Source organism: Lynx canadensis, chromosome A3, assembly GCF_007474595.2.
Source record: "Lynx canadensis isolate LIC74 chromosome A3, mLynCan4.pri.v2, whole genome shotgun sequence".
NCBI classification, from domain to species: Eukaryota; Metazoa; Chordata; class Mammalia; order Carnivora; family Felidae; genus Lynx; species Lynx canadensis.
The window spans coordinates 137,778,333-137,792,082 of NC_044305.1; the positions used below are offsets into that span (position 1 = coordinate 137,778,333).

General features: G+C 59.2%; 1 protein-coding gene across 5 annotated transcripts in view; it reads left to right on the forward strand.

Moving 5' to 3' along the window:
• Window positions 1-13,750, forward strand: part of EIPR1 (EARP complex and GARP complex interacting protein 1) — a 121,866-nt gene that overhangs the window by 50,218 nt on the left and 57,898 nt on the right. The gene's annotated exons all lie outside the window — the stretch shown is intronic.

Genomic DNA, 13,750 nt, shown 5'->3' on the forward strand with positions numbered 1-13,750 from the left:
TGAACGGTGGTGGGCGGCCAGCCTCTGGTTAGGGTCCCAGCTCCCGTCCTTGCCTGTGGTCACCCGGCACTCCCTTCCTGTCGACCTCAGTGCCGGCAGGCCCGCTCTTCCCTCTCACTGCTCCCGCAGTATGGATTACTTGTACACTACGTGCCAGAACCCCTAGCGTCTGGGGCTCCATCCTGACCTTCCGGAAGCTCCCAGCTGTGTGGGGAGGATAGACACTGAGCTGATATCCACCCAAAGTGACATCGCCCCGTGGCAGGTGTTCTGAGGGGCGGGGGGTCAGAGGTTTAATGAGTCCTCAAGGGGCCAGGGGACCCCACTGAGCTCTGCTGACAGCGGCCTCTTTGACAAGGCACAGCCGTCTTGCTCACTGAAGTGTCTCATTGTTGTCACCGTCCTTTCGTGTAGTGTGTTTTCACCGACCTCGTTTAGGACCAGCCTGCTAAAGCGAGTCAGCGCAATGAGAAGTCACACAGAAACGGATGGACGGACACAACAGGAAAGCCAGTGGGGTGGAGGAAGGAGACGGCGAAGGCACCGTCCCCGATGTGGAGGACGGAGGCCCCGTGAGCGCTCTGGGACCTGGCGTGTGCCACACGAGCTGAAGACGCGGCGGCCTCCGCTCTGGCCGTCCAGGAAGGCGGGTGTCTTGGTAGAGCGGGGTGGGTGACCCGTGTGGTTCCCAGTGCGTGTGCACGTTGTGTTCACACCGCGCCGCGGTCTGGTAGGTGTGCAAGAGCGTCACCTCTGAAGAAAAGTACGCGCCTTGATTTAATAATACTTTTGTGCTAGAAAATGCTGACCCTCACCTGAGCTGTCACTGACCACGGATCGCCGTGATGAATACAGTGACGGGAGAGTTTGAAATACTTACTGTGAGAATTACCGAAACGCGACTCGGAGACAGGAAGTGAGCACGTGACCGCGGGGCATGGTGGCCGACAGACATGCTGGACGCGGGCCAGGGTGGCCACGGACCTTCCGGCCGCACCAAACAGCGTCTGCGGCAGAGCGAGGCGTGCCTGGAGTTTCTTCTGAGTAACGTGCAAGGAGATCCTTCTAGAAATCACCAATGAAAACATTCCCAAACCTCAGTTTTCACTCTCTTCTCGGCTTTAAAGGTGAGCTTTCCGTCAGCCAGAGTTTCCCCAGATGTTGGGGCACCGGCACCCTCGTTACACTCAGAGCTGGTGGGGTTCAGGGAGGTTCGCTGTACCGTGTCCAGAAGTTTTCAGATGGCCGAGCTGAGAGTCCTCCTCAAGTCACCGTGGGGTATTCCGCGCGGGGACTTTTGTAAGTTCCTTCCGACTCTGGAGGTTTTGCCGCAGTCTGTGTAGACTCAGGAGGCCCGTGAAGAAGTCCTCTCGGGTTCTGCCCTACTGTGTGGGGTGGTGTCTCCTGCCCCGAGCCTGTGAGGTGGCCCTGGTCAGGGCTAATTAGCGCGCCTCTCGCTCCTGGCCTCTTCACCCCGGCTCAGAGAGGGGCGTTTTTCCTTCCCTCGTGTTCCCCGTGGAAACACCTGTCACATCCCACACCGAGTGAGTTTGAGTAGCCAAAGATTTCAAGATTATTAATCATGCTTTGCCACTCATGACTTTATTTTTGTCTTATCACTTCGTTTCGCCACCCCGAGCTCAGTCTTCGTGTCGAAGGTGAGAAGCTTGAATTGACCGCACGGGGTTATTAGACCAGAAATACTTGCCCCCTAGTTGTTCTGTTTGTAAGCGAACGCAGTGCAGGTGTGCTCACCGGAGCGGCAGCACCTGCCACGGTTGGCCCCTGAATCACCAGTGCTGGGCCCCCAAATTACCAGTGCTGGGCCTGGCTCGGCCCTGACCCGGCAGCCGGCCCTGGGAGAGCCCCCGACATCAGGCATTCGAGTGGCCGACTCCTGTCCGGTTCTCCTCAGAGTTCGAATGCCCGCCAGTGCTTGTGCGGAAGAAGGTGTGGTCTCCACGGCCACCCACTGACCTCACTGACAATGGACTAGCTAACTCCCGGGGGTGCTTGCAGAGCAAGGCCAACCGTATCATCTTAAACGGAGACGGTAGAGTAGGTCCTGCCCCTCCCGCTGAGTGCGACCTCTGCCGGTCCCCGTCACCGCCATGCTCAAGACCTTTGGGACCCGTTTGGGATTTGCTTTAAGAACCCGCTTCATTGCTGTCTAAGAAAATCTTTCTCCTGACTTTAGACAGTACTTTTTGGCCCCTGATGACCCTGTCCTGTTTGCTTACCGATCTCATTAGTCATGCTGGATTCTGAGATTTTTGACTACTTTGGAAACTCAAATATACCCCGGAGAACAAGGTCTTACCATGCAGGGCGCACAGAGAACGTTCTGGGATGAGTCTGCAGGAACTTCCACTGCACTTTGGGTTGATAGACTCTGCTCCTTTGTGGTTTGTGACCCACAACATACATCTCTGTGTAGAGCACGTATGTGCTCTGGATGGCAGCTGGTTACAAACACACTGTTGGCTGGTCAGATGTTTCTGCGATTGGGACTTTCTACCTTAGTTCTGCAGGAGACGGATGGTATACAGCTTCTTTTTGTTTGCTTGTTTGTTTCTAGTTGATTTTTTTCCCCATGGAAACTGGTCCTGGCAAGCAGGGCTATGATAGGGCATTTAGGCAGATATTCAAAGCGCTTTTGACTCCATCTGTGGGAAGTAGTTGAAACAGACACACAGATCTGAGAGTCTGAGGGGAGGGACACAGTCCTAGACATCAGTGACACCCAGGCACGTGTTTTCAGCAACAGATTATGAAACATTAGGAGTGTATGAGGGGGTGGGTGCCTGAGTGCCCCCTGCTGAAACCGGGCCAGTAGCTCGAGGAGAGGAGAGGAGAGGAGAGGAGAGGAGAGGAGAGGCCAGGAGGTGGGAAGGAGGGAGAGGAGAGTAGGGAGAAGAGGGAGAGGAGAGGAGGAGGCAGGAAGGAGAGGCATCTCTGGAGAGGAGAGGAGGGGAGGGGAGAGGAGAAGAGAGGAGGTGGGAAGAAGAGGAGAGGAGGGGAGGGGAGAGGAGAGGAGAGGAGGTGGGAAGGAGAGGAGAGGAGGGGAGGGGAGAGGAGAAGAGAGGAGGTGGGAAGAAGAGAGGAAGGAGAGGAGAGGAGAGAAGGCAGGAAGGAGAGGCATCTCTGGAGAGCAGGGGAGGGGAGAGGAGAGGAGGGGAGAGGAGAAGAGAGGAGGTGGAAGAAGAGGAGAGGGGAGAGGAGAAGAGAGGAGGTGGGAAGAAGAGGAGAGGAAAGGAAGTGGGAAGAAGAGAGGAGAGGAAGGAGAGGAGAGGAGAGGAGGCAGGAAGGAGAGGCATCCTGGAGAGGAGGGGAGAGGAGAGTAGAGGAGAGAGGAGAGGAGAGGAGGTGGGAAGAAGAGAGGAGAGGAAGGAGAGGAGAGGAGAAGAGGCAGGAAGGAGAGGCATCTCTGGAGAGGAGAGGAGGGGAGGGGATAGGAGAGGAGAGGAGGTGGGAAGGAGAGGAGAGGAGGTGGGAAGAAGAGAGGAGAGGAAGGAGAGGAGGCAGGAAGGAGAGGCATCTCTGGAGAGGAGGGGAGGGGAGGGGAGAGGAGAGGAGGCAGGAACGAGAGGCATCGCTGGCCAATGTGCCTTGGGGCCGCCAGGCATTCACGTGCGTCACCCACTGTCCCGGTTCAGATAGAAAATGCAGGTGCTGCAGGGATCGCATCACGGTCCCTCGAACAGACCGAATAGGATGCTGGCCTTCTGGCATTTGTAAACCACCTTAGCGCCATCCAGGACGTTCGCTTTGCAGCGTGCAATGGGGAGGTTAGGCGCAGCGGTACGAATTCGATGGTTCCGACCTATAAAAACGGCAGTTCCGCGTGGCTCCGGCTGTCGAGGCCGCGATCCGGCCACGCCTGCCCGGCGGCGTCGCCACGCTTTGCCGCGCCTCCTCCTCCTTTCCGGCGCTGGAGATCCGGAGGGCTTCCGGGGAAAGGCGCCGCGGAGGCCGTGGCATCCGATCGTCCACGGCGTGTTTGCGGGTGGCCGGCATCTCCACCAGCAAGTGCCGTGGCAGAGGGGGGGCCCGGGTCCTTTCCGTCCCTGCTCTAGAAGCCGGCGCTCAGGGGGAGCTGGACGGCTCGTCCCCGGGAGGAGCACTGCTGGCCGGGCGGCATCTCGAGGGCAGACCGTCAGGATGTCTGTCGGCTGTGACCTGGAAAACCGAGGGGGATGCGGTAGCGGGCATGTGACCGCGCCCCGCGTGCGCAGGGGGCGGGTCTCGTTCTGACGCGCGAACGTAACCGCAGATGGTGGCTTTAGCGGCTCCGTAAGAGTCAGCAGTGTCATCTGCCCGTGAAACAGAAAGCTCATAGGATCTTTGGGCTCTACTCTACGAGGCCCCGCACGTAATAGGAAATACTTGGTCGGGTCACATCTGCCTGTAGCCGTGCGTGTCAGAGGAGCGCTGTCCGCCCGCCCGCGCGGCGAAGCGCCACACGGGAAGGCGGGCAAGCCTGGGAGGCTGGCAGAGAGAAGATTCCGGAAAACCCCGTGAGGGTAGCCTGGGGCGGATGCCGATGCGGCCTCGCGGCACCCGGCTGCCTGCCGGCCGCCCGCTCTTCGTGAACAATGAGAACGGGGGCTGCCACTGCGGGGAAGGGCTGTTCAGAGAGGACTGGCGTTTCTTCCCAGACCCGGGGCGCGGTGGCGGAGGGAGCCATGTGCCCTGGCTTCGGTGACATCCTCTGTGAGGACGCGCCCAGCTCTCCATGAAGCTGCCCCAGGGCAGTGCGCTGCCCCACGTGGGATGCATCCGTGCGGACCTCCGGGTGCCCTCATGGGAGAGGGCGGGGCTGCCCACCTTGCCGGGGCTGGATGGGGTGTGCTGGCTGGGGGTCCCCTTTCCCTGCAGGAGAGAGAGCGTTGGAGGGCTTGGCCCCTGCCTGCCATTATTCAGTCACAGTGTCACGCAGAGACACGTGAGTGCGCTCTCAGGAGAGCAGATCCAGAAGCCCGTGAAGGTACGTGGCGACCCGGACTGTGACTGTGGTGGCCCTGAGTGTCAGCGGGAAGCAGTCTGCAAACACCGCGAGGACCGTGGGACCGAGGGTGGGACTGGGGTGATTTTGGGAGCCATGCATTGGTCCGCATATATCAGTGTTGTCTCCTGGGACGCGGCAGGGCAAGCAGTAGATGTCAGCAGGACTGGTGCCACACGCCAGCCACCCGTTAAACCATGACACCTGGTGCAGACCAGTGATTTGAAAACTTTCTTTTTTAAAGCCACAGAACCTATTTTTTCCTGTCGCAGGAAACCCCGGCCCATAACACGGCTGAGACCAGAGCCACCGATCTCCGCCGACAGCGTCTGTTAGGGGTGAGGGGATCGGACAGCGAATGGAGCGAGACACTGGAAAGTTTTCCATGGGTCACCGCCGTCTGGAGCGGGCGACGACTCAGCATTGCTCACCGCTCTGCTCCCCACGTTCAAAAGGGCCTGGCACATAGTAAGCACCGAAAACATTTGCTGGGTGTAGTGAATCAGCAAACGCACGAAGGGTCTGTTCTGGGTCTACTTAAAACGAAGCAAAACCTTTCATAGTCTAGGACAGCAGCAAACCAGAGAGCTAATGGGTTAAATCGGGCCCACTGCCTGGTCTCGTCAATCAAGTTCTCTTGCTACACAGCCCCACTCACGAGGCATCACGGCTGTCCTCGTGATGAAATGTCACGTTGGAGTCATCGCAGCAGGGACTGTATGGCCCCCAAAGCTACAAATATTGACTGTCTGGCCCTTCGTGGGAAGTTTGTTGTCCCTGGATTAGGAGACGGGAGAAGGTCTGGTGCCTCCTCGTGAGGCTGGGCCGGGAGGTCGTCCGGTGGCTCACCGCACGACGGGGCTGTCCGACAGGGATGAGACTTCAGTAAGCAGCTAGTCTAGATCCCTTCTGTCGTTGCTCGTTGAACGCTTCCTGTTTACCACGCTCTGCTCAGCTTCTGTCTCAGTGAGCGTGTGCTAACAGGTGGAGTCCCTTGCCCGCGGATGAGGAGAGCGAGGCTGTGACCGTGCCACTCGTGGCTGTGGGTCTAGGGCCTCAGTCTTAGCGCACGTGGCTCTCGGGTCAGTGGTTTCTGCTCATCCTCTCCTTCCTTTCCAGCGCCCTCCTTTCCCGTCACCCCCACCACCTTATTCACTTAGCGGCTCCATCCACACGCCCAGTGAGGGGTGTCTCTTCACGCGGGCTCCGCCGGTCCTTCCTGTTCAATTACACGTACGTGATGAACTCCCAGCGTGTGCCACCCCGGCCCAGACACTGGAGCCACAAGGGACGAGTGAGGCCCCCCTGGTGCCGTGTCCAGGATCGTGGACACTGAGGGGTGTTGCACTACCCCTGGGGACGCCGTGAGAGAGAGAGATTCTCCCTCCTACCACCTGCCCTCAGTTGTGCTGGGAGAGGCCGAAGGTGTCATCTGAGGTAGGAGACAAAGTCGGCTCCCAGTTGGAAGTCCCCCAGGATGGCAAGTCAGAGGCAGTGAGGGGCTGGGACCCAGACATTGGAGGTGGAAGAAAGGTCAAAGCCCTGGGGTCCGTGCAAAGGAAGGACGACTGGAATGGGCTGGATGGAGGGCGTGGGTGTGCAGGGGGAGGAGGGCGGGGGGAGGGTGTGAGGGCAGAGGGCAGGATGGAATCCAGGTCTTGGACAGACCCAGGTGAACAAGGTCACCTCGACTGGTTGAGAGCAGTGACCCAGTTACAATGATCTGTCTCGTGTTTGGTGCTAGACCCATGGAAAAGTCGTCATCATACAGTAAAACTCGCTTCTACTTCTCCTTTTAAAAGTGTTTGTTAGATGTTTGTTGTTTAGAATGAATTGCTTATTAAACGTTTAAAGTGGAGGAGTGAAGGGGCGCCTGGGTGGCGCAGTCGGTTGAGCGTCCGACTTCAGCCAGGTCACGATCTCGCGGTCCGTGAGTTCGAGCCCCGCGTCGGGCTCTGGGCTGATGGCTCGGAGCCTGGAGCCTGTTTCCAATTCTGTGTCTCTCTCTCTCTGCCCCTCCCCCGTTCATGCTCTGTCTCTCTCTGTCCCAAAAATAAATAAAAAAACGTTGAAAAAAAAATTAAAAAAAAAAAATAAATAAAGTGGAGGAGTGAAAAGAGCGTTTGCACCGTGGGTATCATCAGAGCACTAGTGCGGTTGGTACCTGTTCCCAGGTTGGAGTCTGTGCCGCTGAAGTGGCCCCGGTTCCACTGCATTAAGTTCAGAGAAGGCGCCTCTCACCGAGCGGCCGGTGTGGTGTCTGTCGCTCGCCCCGCGCTAAAGCAGACCTGGACGCTCGTGGATGATGGCGTCCTGGGCAAGAGTCAGAGTTGCCCATAGTGAAGTTGAAGACCTGAACACGGCCTTAAATGGCAGCTGGTGTTTCCTGAGCTGGGGGAGGGAGGGGGGTGTTCCTGGGTGGCACTAAGAAAGTTCCCGCGTGAGATGCCCGCCACTGTGGCCTGTGCGCCAAGGGGCACCACAGCGAGCGTGGGCAGGGCCCAGCGGAGACCACGGGGGTGCCCACGGCAGCCAGCCCCACAGTTCCCGCGGACCAGGCGGATGGCAGGCCATGTGTCTGCTTGTCTTCTCTGAGCCCCCGGAGCGCGTGGCCTTGCGGTGACAAGGGTAGCCTGGGGGGCCCTCCAGTGAGCCCCCCCGGCCGGGGCCACCGCGCCTTTCGCCGTGCGTCCCATGACCAGTCCTGGGACGGACGCTGGTGTGACGCTCACTTACAGGGCCATCAGCAAGCTCTGAGCCCGCGTCAGTGGGCGGATGACGCCTCCAGGCTGTGGCTGTGGTGGTACAGTTTGTCCACGGCGGCATCTGGGAGGCAGTGGGCAACGAAGGGACGCGGAAGACCTGGGAAGGCTGGTGCAGCCGAGGGCGGCTTTTGTTAGCCCGCGGGCCTGTGTTTGGCCTGGAAGGGTTCACACTGCTGGTTCAGAATGCCTCGTTTACTGTGAAAAAATGATTCTCGTGTTTTGTCGCTTTTTCGTTTTTTCCCCAACTAATGGCATGGTTCTTTCCAGACCCAGCCACCAGGGTTTCTATTTAGTTTTAGTGTTTTTGACAAAACACCTCCCCGTCCATCTCTGCCTCATATTTTATTAGTTTTGGTAAGAGTCGAATCTTGGTCCTGACCCGTTTGGCTGCTACTACAAAATACCGCAGACTGGCTTGCCTACAAACAACAGACATGTGTTTCTCATGGTTCTGGAGGCTGGAGCCCGAATCGGGGCCTGTTCAGTGTCTGGCGAGAGCCCCCTCCTGGCTCATAGGTGGCTGTGCTCAGATGGTAAAGGGCTGGTGAGCACCCTGACGTGTCTCCTACACGGGCTCTGAACCCATCATGAGGGTGGAGCCCTGCCTTCCCGAAGGCCCCACCTTCAGGAACCCCAGGGGTTCGGGTTTCATTTGGAGCCCCCTTCAGCCCCTGCCCCCCACGGTGGCGAGAGAGGCCGTCTTGCAGTCCTGTGCTCACACAGCTCAGGGCTGTTAGGAGGTCCTCACCTGTCCATCCTAGGCTGGCCTAGGAGGAAGTGTGGGGCATAGATGTGAGAGCCAGATGCACCTGGGTGTGAGTCCCAGCTCTCTGTGGGTCCAGTGACCTCGGGGCAGACCTTCGGCTCTCTGAGGTACAGGTTCTCACCATTTGTAAGAGAGTAGTAGCACCTGCTTGGGGAGTTTGTGATAGGATTAAAGAGGTTCGTGCATGAGGCGCACACAGTAGGCCAGCTGTGAACAGGAGCCACGGCGGTCCCCATCACCATCGTAAGAGACATGAGTCTGGAACGTAGGAGGTGCGTGACCGTCACTGGATGGTTGGTTTACAGAGCGCGCCTGGAGATGACAAGCCACTGACATAAAGTGAATGACAGGCCCTCCAGCTGGCCACGTGCTAGGATCGCTCGAGTTCCTTGTAGATGTCCCTGTCCCTGGGCCTCACCTTGAGTTAGACGTTTTCCAGTCGCGTGCTGGCATTAGGAGTTTTAGACCATCCCTGAGTGATTTTAGCAGGTGGCAAGAATTGTGACTGTTGACCTAAGTCCCTCTGCAGAGAGCGGGACACAGGGTGCCCCAGGCCACCGTGTTGTCCAGCAGTGGATACCTGGGGTGATGCCCCTGTGGTGGCCCAAGGACGAGGGCGCAGACAGGCTTTGGCGTCCGGCTGAGTTCCATCTGAACCCCGACTGCCGCTTTATAGCCATGGGACATCGTGGGCAGTGACTGCATCAGCCGCCCTGTGTAATATCCAACTCCAGGGGAGTCTGGAAGGTGGCTGACGCTCTAGAACATTGGTTTTGCTCTTTATAAAATGACAGCACCCCGGTATAGAACATAGAACGCCGCAGATCTGTTGTGTCCATTAGATGAGAGAAGGCTTGGAAGGTTCCTGGTCCAGCTCCTAACACTCACTCCTTCGCTGGGTCACCCCCATATACTAAATACTAAATATGCACGCATGCTGATTGCTTTTAAAACTATCGTCTTAGCAGGTATTTAGATAAAACTGGTTTAAAAAATATGACATAGCCTGTTTTTTGTAATATAATTTTGATCTACATCATAACGCATTTAGCAAGCAGCCATCTTTCCTGGATCCTTTTTGAAAGGAGATAGGTTATAAATTATAAATATTCAATGCCTAGCAGAATCTGATACAGAGAAGGCATTCAGGTATGTAATGAACTGTGTACTACTCACATAAGATGGCATCCCATTTTGTATCGATGTGAATTCTAATTACAAAAAAATTGAATTCTTGACCTCCAAGTGACTGTGATCCTACTCGAGCGGTCTCTCCTCACCCCTCGCCGTCCCTCACTGCCGTGGGCACTGGTGCTGAGGTGGGGCTGGTGCTCAGGTCGGGGGGCTCACGTCCAGGTGGGGGCTGGCGTCCGGTGGGGGCCGGCGCTCGGGGGACTGGCATTCCGACGTGGCCAGAGGCGTGTTCTGTAGCGTGGAGACCTGGTGTCAGGGCCACCAGGTGTCCTCGTCGACGCCAGAACTGGGGAATCTCTTGGGAACTTGGGCAGAAGCTGAAGTGTAAGCCTGTTCCCTTCCTGATGAGAAAACAGAGGGGCGGATCCCAGAGCGTGAAGTGCACCTGCTCCCTCTGGCCTGCCTGTAGCCTTGGGAGAAATGGCAGGTTTGCTCTGTGCCCTTCCTGCTTTGGTCAGGCAGACACAGAAGCCCGTCTGACCTGCTGATACATGTGATTTGGTGGCAGTCGGTCTGGCCCATCAGAGGAGGGCCCGTGGGAGTCACGCCCCCTGTTCACCACTCCCTCCCTGTCCTGCAGGCCGCTGCCCGCTCTCACCGGAGGGACTTGCGCTCCGTGTCCCAGTGTGCCCGCCCTCAGCTGTCCGTTTCCTCCTGCCCCCGTCACTTTCCTCCCCGGGGAGCCCCGGGACACCTTCAGTTCACCACAGAGACCGACTTGGGATTAATAACCTTTAGGAAACATTCCTAAATAAGCGTCAGGGTGCAGTTGACTGCTGTGGCCAAGTCTCGGGGGGAAAGATTTTCTCCTCACTGTGGTTCCCGGGAACATTTGATTCCCTACGTTATAATCTCTATACCCAACCTCCCGTCATGTTTCAGCGGTAAAATAGCACCTTTAAAAGGGATCGTGAATTTGTGTCCTTTTGCGTTTCAACAGTCTCTTGTGTTCTTCATATGACGTGTCGTGCTTACTCACTCAGCATCTGTCTCTGAGCATTCGCTGCACGCCAGGCACCACTGAGGACCTGGGGGCGCGGCCGTGAACCAGACGGGGGCCCTTGCGGGGCTGCGGGAGTAGAGGGGCAGTGCGTCAGCGTAAATACGGTCTCTGGTGAAGGAAAGCGTTAGGAGAACAGACTAAAGCACGTGCCAGGGTGGAGACTGAGCGGGCGGGGCGCTGACCGCCTGGGACGGACTTGTTTGAGGAAGTGCGATTTGAGTGCCGCAGAGGAGGGAGAACGAGAGTGCGTGACAGTGTGCGTGTGCACGTGCTGTGAGGGCGTGCGCGTGTGCTGTGGGTGAGGGTGTGCACGTGCCGTGTGAATGAGTGTATGTGTTGCGTGCACATGTGCGAGCGTGATTGTGATTGAGAAGGTGTATGCAAGGACTGCATGTGTGCATGTGCTGTGTGTGAATAAGAGTGTGTACGCACCAAGTGTGTGGGAGAAAGTCCGTACACGAGCTGCGTGTGTGTGAGAGAACGTGTGCGTGTGCTACGGGTGTGTGAATACGTGTCGAGTGTGCACTGGGTGCAGGAGAGTGCGCACACGTGCTGCGTGTGCGTGTGTGCATGCACGTGTGTGTGTTCGCGCGTGCGCCCCGTGGTAAGATGCGGGGGGGCGGGGGGGGGGGTCGCCTCTCAGGAGGAGGAGCCGGCTCGGGGTCTGGCCTGGGCCGCGTGAGGCGAGTCGGAGTGTGGGTGGCGGACGGCTGGCGCCCCGAGAGCGAAGAGGAGGCAGGCTGGCGTGAGAGGCCGGGGGTCGGCCCGCGGGCCCTGGTCCCGAGGAGGGAGCAAGTGTGGAGGTGGAGGGGCGAGGGCTGTCCGTCCGCCCGGGCTTTTCCGCCCCCGGGGTGTAGCCGCCACCGGCTTGGGCGTGCAGGACAAAGGTTGCCATCTGGGGGGCGGCCAGCCCGTAGAGGATGCCCCCGGGGCCTGTGTGGGCAGGGGACCAGTGGTGTGGGGTCAGGGGGGGAGCGAGCTCTAGAGAGAAGGCAGGCCGGAGACAGAGCAGAGCCGTGGCGGGGCCGTGGAGGACTGTGGGGCAGAGTTGTGGTCAGCAGCGCCTGTGAGGGCACGCGGCACTCCGGGCACGTGGGGATGTCCACCGCGACGCGGGTGGACCCATCTCGTCTCCGGAGATGGGTCGCAGCCGGGACACGCAGGTGTGAACCGCGCGTGCTGCCCCTGGGCCGGCGGGGTGACGGGAGCCTGGCTGAGGGCAGGAAGCACCACGGGGGCCTCAGAGCCGAGGGGCTCACCTCGGGACGTGACAGAGAAGAGGGGCCGCGTCCGGAGGGAGCCAGCACAGAGCAGGGAGCAGGCGGGGTGCACTGGGCGGGGGAGAGAGGACCCGGGTCACTTGGGACTGGGCCGCCTTGCCATCACTCGCCCCACTCTCAGTTCTTGCCGTTGGCCGGCAGGCGTCTTGGGGTCCCTGGGTCCCATCGCCCAGCCCTGTCTGCACAGAGAGGGGGAACGTTGTAAGGCTGGTGTTCTTGTTGTGCAACTGTGCGAGGAAACCCAGACAGAAGAACACGGTGACCCAGGGGTCACTGAGAAGGGAGGGCCCTGCAGGCAGGGAGGGAAGCAGGCGGTCTGCCAGGTGGTGCGCCTGTCCTTGGCCCCTCGCCCAGAACCCGTGGGGACACTAACAGAGCAGTACAGCCGAGGAGGACGGTGAAGCGGGCGACCGAAGCTCGGGAGAGCCAGGCGGTGCCTGAGAGCCGTGGATTTGCAGCCCGGCCTTGTGACCGAAGGAGATCCTGAAAGAGCGCCCCGCCCCCGCGGGCAGGAGGGTGGCATCCGAGTTCCGTGTGGCCTAGGACACAGCACGTCCAGGCTCCTTGAGGGCGGGGCCGCGTTGACCCTGCTGGCCGTGAATTTTGGCGAGAGCCCCTCCCAGCCCGTCCTGGGAAGCACTGGCTGGGCCGGAATCTCGTTGAGGAAGCCCCCTCCCCACAGGCTCCCAGAAAGGCACATCCTGGTCCCGTGCTTTGGAGAAGACGCGTCTGTTTCCCCAGGTCGGGCGCAGAGGTGAACGTGTGCCCTCACGATGCTGCAGTCTGGTCGTGCTCTCGGCCACCAGCTCTGCCCTGAGACGGTTCCCAGGTGGCTCTGTCCGCCGGGATCGGCGCGTTTGCTCTCGAGTCGAGCGGCCGACATCCCTGGCCGACAGGTCCAGCGCAGACGCCTGAGGAGCCCTGTCCAGCCCGCTCTGTTCTCCCGAGGCCCGCGTGGAGGCCTGGCTCTGTGATGGAAAGTACTTCCTGTGTCTTGTTCGTGGTGCCCTCCGCCACCGATGCTGCTATGCCTGGCAGAGAGCAGGACCACGCTCCCGGCCCCTGCGCCCACCTCCTCGGCTGTCCGCTTTGGCATTTGACGGTGATCTCTCGGTCCTCTGGTAACTTTCCAAGGAGGCCGCCAAGTAAGTGAAATTTCAGAAGCTAGTAAGTGGCCTCCAAAGCACGCTTAAGATTTAGCATTTGAATTGCCTTTTTGTTTTTTGATGAGACAGTGACCTGTATTTCGGGGGCCTCTGTCCCCAGTTAGCAGAAGTGGAAGGTGAAGAACCCCATCTCTCGCTCTCCATCGAGGGAGCTGCAAGACAGAAATAAAAGCCGTGTTTCAGGGTCACGGCTGCCCACTCCTCCTCTCTGCCGCCTCCCCCTGGGCACCGACTCCTCACTGTCCACGTTCGTCGTCTCCCCGGATTCTCGGTCCGTCCCAAACACGCGCCAGCCTGGGGTGGGGGAGGAGCACCACACTCTGGCCAGAAAGCCTCGCCTAGGAACGGCGGCCGAGCAGTCGGCTAGGAGCCCATACGCGCCTGTCCGTGACCGCCCCCTCCCCCCACCAACCCGTCCGGGCCGCTTCGCAGAAACGCAGAAACGGTTCTGGGTGAAAAGAAACACAAAAGACGGAGGAGTGGTGCGAGGAGGCGGTGCGGTGGGGCGTCGGGGGAGAGGCGGGTTCAAACGGACGGGGCTTGAGCGGGGCCGCGGGGGAGGGACGGAAGT